Source organism: Salmo trutta, chromosome 14 (assembly GCF_901001165.1).
Source record: "Salmo trutta chromosome 14, fSalTru1.1, whole genome shotgun sequence".
Classification (NCBI taxonomy): Eukaryota; Metazoa; Chordata; class Actinopteri; order Salmoniformes; family Salmonidae; genus Salmo; species Salmo trutta.
The window spans coordinates 79,074,767-79,082,469 of record NC_042970.1 but is presented as its reverse complement, the minus strand read 5'-3'; the positions used below and the strand labels follow the sequence as shown (position 1 = coordinate 79,082,469).

At 41.4% G+C, this 7,703-nt stretch overlaps 1 long non-coding RNA gene across 1 annotated transcript; it reads left to right on the top strand.

Annotated features, from left to right (window-relative positions):
* The first annotated feature begins 964 nt into the window (after positions 1–964).
* Positions 965–1,800, top strand: LOC115147505 (uncharacterized). Its single transcript, XR_003866367.1, has 3 exons — positions 965–1,234; positions 1,427–1,555; positions 1,649–1,800. It is a non-coding gene; the product is annotated as an uncharacterized LOC115147505 (long non-coding RNA).
* Positions 1,801–7,703: the final 5,903 nt, after the last annotated feature.

Sequence of the window (7,703 nt, the reverse complement as noted above, 5' to 3'; positions counted from 1 at the left end):
TATTAATTATTCAAAGGTCTGTACTAAATATTATGAATTAAATAAATGGTTTTAAAGCTACCCCTTAACGAACGGGAATCTGTCATTTCTTCAAACGTTGTTTATACATAAAAAACATTAATGCGTGTTACAATATTGCACAAGCTGTTTTTAAAAAGGTCTGTACTAAATATTATGAATGAAATAAAATGGTTTTAAAGCTGTATCTCACCTTTAACGAGCCATCCCCAGGCAGGACTTGAGAAAAAAGGAATTCCGGAAAGACGTGTGCTTGCGCAGGGGGTGTGTGCGTGTGAGGGTGGGTAATTGTGTGTGTGTGTGTTTCAAAACAAAAAAAGGGGAGTGTGTCTCTGCATGGGGGGCTTTTGAAACCAGAAAAAGTGTGTGTGTACGTTTGTTTAGGACTGGCACGTGCGCAGGGGGGGGGGTGTGCGTGTGAGGGTGGGTAATTGTGTGTGTGTGTGTGTGTGTGTTTCAAAACAAAAAAAGGGGGGTGTGTCTCTGCATGGGGGGCTTTTGAAACCAGAAAAAGTGTGTGTGTACGTTTGTTTAGGACTGGCACGTGCGCAGGGGGGGGGGGGGGGGGGGGGTGTGCGTGTGAGGGTGGGTAATTGTGTGTGTGTGTGTGTGTTTCAAAACAAAAAAAGGGGGGTGTGTCTCTGCATGGGGGGCTTTTGAAACCAGAAAAGGTGTGTGTAAGTTTGTTTAGGATTGCCGGCGTCTCTTCAAATGGTCTTGGCACTTTCCATTTTATTACCCCCCCCCAAGCCCTTTCAGATACGTATTTATCTCGAACATGTGGGGGCTAAAAAAGTGAAAAAGCCCAGGCATAAGAGATCAGGTCTAGACGAACTCCTACTGTTTAAAACATATGTTATTTTCTAATCAGCGCATATACTAACGGTCCCCCACCCCGGGATATAAATTTACAACGGACACCCCAACGCTGTGCCATGAAGCATAAGTGCAATATCGGCAGACCGAATATGTCGAGACACCCGCCTGTGGTTTTGGGTCTCTAGACATTCGAGTACTTTATATGGCCCTTTTTTTGCATACAGGATGACGCCCGAAAAAATGGCACCCCCGCTCTGTAAACTCATTGCAGAATAGTGAAACTAGCCAGACGGTAAGACATCCTATAGCGCAACTCAAAAGACTCCCGGCCAACAGACAGAAGAGTTATCAGGCCAACAGATAATCTCGGAATCGGTCCTAATGGAGCTTTCTGAAGGTGAGTTAGTGAAAATAATATATTAGATTTGGAGAGGTATTTTCAGGGGATTGTATGGATATTAAAAATGTGATATCACTATTCTAAAACTGATGGACAATGATTTTAAGGTAATATGTCAAATGCCCGTATTCTCATATTTTAAAAATGTGTATATTTCGTATATATGTTAATATTATCTAACGTCTGTAGGCTCGCAATCCTTTACGCAGATGCTCCGTGGGCTAGATGATTTGGAACCGAATTTGTCAGAGAGGGATTCTCAGAATCAAACTGAGTGCAGCGCCGAAAGCAGCCAGTCTCCATCTCCCTATTGTAGACGTAAGTTCAATAATAAAAAATCCCTAAGAAAATGTATACATTAAAAACAAAAAGTGTGAACTCTATATTAAAAGCTATTTTTTGTGTTTACAGCGGACAGACCCAAAAGAAGGATCACGGGTGCTTCATGTACTCTGAACGAGGACATCGATGCTATTCTGCCTTTCTGTTCGAACGGGTTTACCCTAACTCCACCCAGGAACCAAGCGACATATTTCCGCCCCAAACAGGGCACAACATCGGCGCAAGTGCATTGCACAGAATCCCCCGGCCCAAAAAGTTACTTCTTCAAGAAACGGCCCTACACGGACATGGTATGAAGCCCTTCTGTTATTAGTAATACAGAGTTTATTATAATTTATACATTTTTATGATTGAAAATGCTAAAACAATGACAAATAATGTTATTACAGACTCCTCCACGGCGTATAACGCACAGAAGACCATACACACCGAGAACCCGCGGAGGATTTCGGAGCGCCTGAGATTCACAATAAAACAATGAAACCAGATGATTTCAACGTTTTAAATGACATTTCACAGGTAGACGACTGGCTAAGCAACAAAACCGTTTAAAAAACGCAAATACCGGCGCTAAAACCAGAGAAGGGTATTACTGCTTTATCCATCAATATTCATCATTACATAGAAATTACAGACAATGTCATAGATGTATGCATGTCTATAGTTAGAATGTTCAGTACCTCAAACACTTGAAGAATAGTTTAGTAGACACTCCGGTCCTAAAGTATCTCCAAATGTATTCTTGTTCATGTTTTTTGTAAGTGATAGTTTTAGATAGTCCTCTGAATTTAGATATAATTTATTTTACACATGACGTCATTTGAGGTAGTATACTACAGTCCTAACCCTCTGACAAATTCTGCTTCACTAGATGCTCCAAAGAACACCTCAGTGTCAGTCAGTCCCTCTGGTGAAATAGTGGAGGGCAGTTCAGTGACTCTGACCTGCAGCAGTGATGCCAACCCACCTGTGGACAAATACACCTGGTACAAGAAGAACGTAACCTCACCAAAAGCATCAGGACAGAGTTACAGCATCACTAACATCATCTCTGAGGACAGAGGAGAATACTACTGTGAGGCTGAGAATACAATAGCACCTAATAACTCTACAGCTCTGATGATCATTGTAGCAGGTAAAGTTTAATCTTTAATACCTCAATACAAAATTACTTTTCAAGATATATCTTAATAATTATACTTTAGATTATTACACTTTTGTTTATAACTACAGGTTTATTTATAAAATCCCCAAGTATTAACAAGTATTATATTGATATTCTATTTTATTATTCTAATAATGTTCAGTTCATTAGAACATGCTGTGTACCCATATTAATACATATTTTATTTTAGGGAAACAGACCTCAGTTCTGACTGCAGCTGTAGGAATCATAGTGGTTGTTCTGGTTCTCATCCTCTGTCTCTCTGGACTCATGTGGTTCAGGTGAGTTTTTTTGTTGTTTATTATTTCACTTTAGAAGATTAATTAATTAATTCATTTATAAAAACAGGAAGAAAGCCTCCAAATCCCCCTCTGACACAATAGACACATCAGACGATGGACAGGTGAGTCTGTTGGAATCAGAAGATGACTGTGATGACTGTGCAGTATTTGTGGGACATTTCCACTCCTCATGTTGTCTGTTCTCTCTCCATCAGGGAGACTCTAGTCCAGTGTATGACAACATCTCAAGCATGGCCATGACCCCTACTGCAGCACAGACAGCAGCCACAGACGACCAGGATGATGTTCACTACGCCAGCGTCCACTTCTCTCACTCCAAAAACCAGGATGTTCCTCTGTACTCCACCGTCCAACTGCCTCAGCCCCAGAAACAGGATGAGGATGTCCAGTACGATGCTGTGAAATTCAACTTCCCCAGTGCTGCTACCCGGTGAGCATATTCTGCATTAATGTCATTCATATGCTGCAGTTTATTGTAGGAGATGTCATCAATAAGCAAAACAGTTGACCCTTAGTGACCACTATGAACCCAAACTATAAACCCAACAACGGACATCGCAGGACAATTACTATGACATGTCTACAATGAGGGAGTGACGTGATGATGATTTTGAGGAACTGTTCTTCTGTTCTAAATGTCACTCTATTCCCTATTTAGTGCACTACTTTAGACAGAGCCCTATAGGGTGCCACCATTTGGGACGCTGTGTTTGTTTTATTTCTGTTTCTCTGCTTCAGACCTGCAGCAGCACAATCAGCTGAGGAGGACTCCTCTGTTCTCTACAGTACAGTCAACAAACCCAGAACCAAGAAGACCCAAACACAACAAACCCAGAACCAAGAAGACCTGAACATAACAAACCCAGAACCAAGAAGACCTGAACACAACAAACCCAGAACCAAGAAGACCTGAACACAATAAACCCAGAACCAAGAAGACCCAAACACAACAAACCCAGAACCAAGAAGACCCAAACACAACAAACCCAGAACCAAGAAGACCTGAACACAACAAACCCAGAACCAAGAAGACCTGAACACAACAAACCCAGAACCAAGAAGACCTGAACACAACAAACCCAGAACCAAGAAGACCTGAACATAACAAACCCAATAGACCTGAACACAATAAACCCAGAACCAAGAAGACCTGAACACAACAAACCCAGAACCAAGAAGACCTGAACATAACAAACCCAGAACCAAGAAGACCTGAACACAACAAACCCAGAACCAAGAAGACCTGAACACAACAAACCCAGAACCAAGAAGACCTGAACACAACAAACCCAGAACCAAGAAGACCTGAACACAACAAACCCACAACCAAGAAGACCTGAACACAACAAACCCACAACCAAGAAGACCTGAACACAACAAGTTTGACACAAACCTTGTATATCTGGACCTGTATATTTAAACTAAGTGACATAAAGCCTGAGGAGGTGTGGAATATTGACCATTATAAACCGGGTGGTTTGAGCCCTGAATGCTGATTAGCTGAAAGGCATGATATATCAGACCGTATACCATGGGTATTAACATTTGAATTTACATTGGTAACCAGTTTAAAATAAGGCACCTCTGGGTTTGTTGTATGTGGCCAATATACCACGGCTAAGGGCTTCATCCAAGCACTCCGTGTTGCGTCGTGCATAAGAACAGCCCTTAGCCGTGTTATATTGGCCATATACCACACCTCCTCTGGCCTTATTGCTTAAGTTTATCAAGGCAATAAGGCACTTCTGGGGTTTGTGGTATATGGCCAACATACTGTACCACGGCTTATTTTAAACTAGTTACCAACATAAATAGAACAGTAAACAAGTATTTTTACATCATATCCGTGGTATATTGTCTGATATACAAAATAGACTTCTGAAATGCTGTTTCAGCCAATCAGCATCCAGGACCCAAACCACTCAGTTTATAATAGTATATAATAATATATGCCATTTATTAAACACTTTTATCCAAATTCCCTGTCATTACAGTCATGCATGAATACTTTTTTGATATGGGAAGTCCCAGCAGGAATGGAACCAAAGCGCCATGATGTACAAACTGAGCCACACAAGACTACTCTATTCAAACTTAGAGTAGGAGTTCTGATCTAGGGTCAGTTATGACTTTGAAACAATGATGAATAAGAAAGGGACCTTAACATTTTTTAAATATATTTTTAAGTTGAAAAATGTTGTATTTCTGACGTAGGCAACCTTGTGTTCCAGTTATATGTTACAGAGCATTCGGAAAGTATTCAGACCACTTGACTTTTTCCACATTTTGTGATGTTACAAACTTATTCTCAAATTTATGAAATTGTTTTCTTTCCTCATCAATCTACAAACAAAACCCAAAAATGATGAGCCAAAAAGGTTTTTAGACAATTTTGCAAATGTATAAATAAAAAAACTGCAATATCAGATTTACATAAGTATTCAGACCCTTTAATCAGTACTTTGTTGAAGCACCTTTGGCAGTGATTACAGCCTCGAGTCTTCTTGGGTATGACGCTACAAGCTTGGCACACCTGTATTTGGGGAGTTTCTCCCGTTATCTACAGATCCTCTCAAGCTTGGTCATGTTGGATGGGAAGCGTCGCTGAACAGATATTTTCAGGTCTCTCCGGAGATGTTCGATCAGGTTCAAGTCCGGGCTCTGGCTAGGCCGCTCAAGGACATTCAGAGATTTCTCCTGAAAGCCACTACTGCATTGTCTTGGCTGTGTGCTTAGGGTCCTTGTCCTATTGGAAGCTTGAACCTTCGCCCCAGTCTGAGGACCTGAGCCCTCTGGAGCTAGTTTTCATCAAGGATCTCTCTGTACTTTTCTCCGTTCATCTTTCCCTCGATCCTGACTAGTCTCCCACTCCCTGCCGCTGAAAAACATCCCCACAGCATGATGCTGCCACCACCATGGTTCACTGTAGGGATGGTGCCAGGTTTCCTCCAGATGTGACGCTTGGCATTCAGGCCAAAGAGTTCAATCTTGGTTTCATCAGACCAGAGAATCTTGTTTCTCATGGTCTGAGAGTCTTTAGGTGCCTTTTGGCAAACTCCAAGCAGGCTTTCATGTGCCATTTACTGAGGAGTGGCTTCCGTCTGGCCACTCTACCATAAAGGCCTGATTGGTGGAGTGCTGCAGAGACGGCTGTCCTTCTTGAAGGCTCTCCCATCTCCACAGAGGAACTCTGGAGCTCTGACAGAGTGACCATCGGGTTCTTGGTCACTCTTGGAAGAGTCTTGGTGGTTCCAAACTTCTTCTGTTTAAGAATGATGGAGCCCACTGTGTTCTTGGACCTTCAAAACTGCAGAAATGTTTTGGTACCCTTCCCCAGATCTGTGCCTCAGCACAATCCTGTCTTGGAGTTCTAAAGACAATTCCTTCGACCTCATGATTTTTGCTCTGACGTGCACTGTCAACTGTGGGACAGTATATAGATAGGTGTGCCTTTCCAAATCATGTCCACTCAATTGAATTTACCACAGGTGAGCTCCAATCAAGTTGTAGAAGCATCTCAAGGATCCTTCACAGAAACGGGATGCAGCTGAGTTCAATTTCGAGTCTCATAGCAAAAGATCTGAATACTTATCTAGATAGGGTATTTCTGTTTTTTATTTTTAATACATTTGCAAACCTTTCTAAAGTCCTGTTTTTGCTTTGTCATTATGGGATAGTGTGGTATATTGAGGATTTATTTTTATTTAATCTATTTTAGAATAACGCTGTAACGTTTCAAAATGTAAAAAAAGACAAGGGGTCTAAATACTTTCCGAATGCATTGTATATAATTGTATATAATGACCACCTTAAATGGAACAAGTAGTGTGCGACTGTGGATATTGGAACGAGACCATTAACAGTTCAGTGATTTTCTACACATACACTGAGTATACCAATCATTAAGAACACATTCCTAATATTGAGTTGCAACCCCCACTATTGCCCTCAGAACAGCCTAAATTCACCAGGGCATAGCTCTACAAGGTGTCAAAAGCGTTCCACTGGGATGGTGGCCCATGTTGACTCCAATGCTTTGTACAGTTGTGTCAAGTTGGCTGGATGTCCTTTGGGTGGTTGACCATTCTTGATACACACGGGAAACTGTTGAGCATGAAAAACCCAGCAGCTTTGCAGTTCTTGACACAAACCGGTGCGCCTGGCACCTACTACCGTACCCTGTTCAAATACACTTAAATCTTTTGTTTTACCCATTCACCCTCTGAATGACACACATACACAATCCATGTCTCAAGGCTTAAAAATCCTTCTTTAACCTGTCTCCTCCCCTTCATCTACACTGATTGAACTTTCTCAGTGGAATAATACATGTCTGTTCAGTGGACTAATACATGTCTGTTCAGTGGACTAATACATGTCTGTTCAGTGGACTAATACATGTCTGTTCAGTGGACTAATACATGTCTGTCCAGTGGACTAATACATGTCTGTTCAGTGGACTAGTAATGTATGTTTAGTGGACTAATACATGTCTGTTCAGTGGACTAATACATGTCTGTTCAGTGGACTAATACATGTATGTTCAGTGGACTAATACATGTATGTTCAGTGGACTAATACATGTATGTTCAGTGGACTAATACATGTATGTTCAGTGGACTAATACATGTCTGTTCAGTGGACTAATACATGTCTG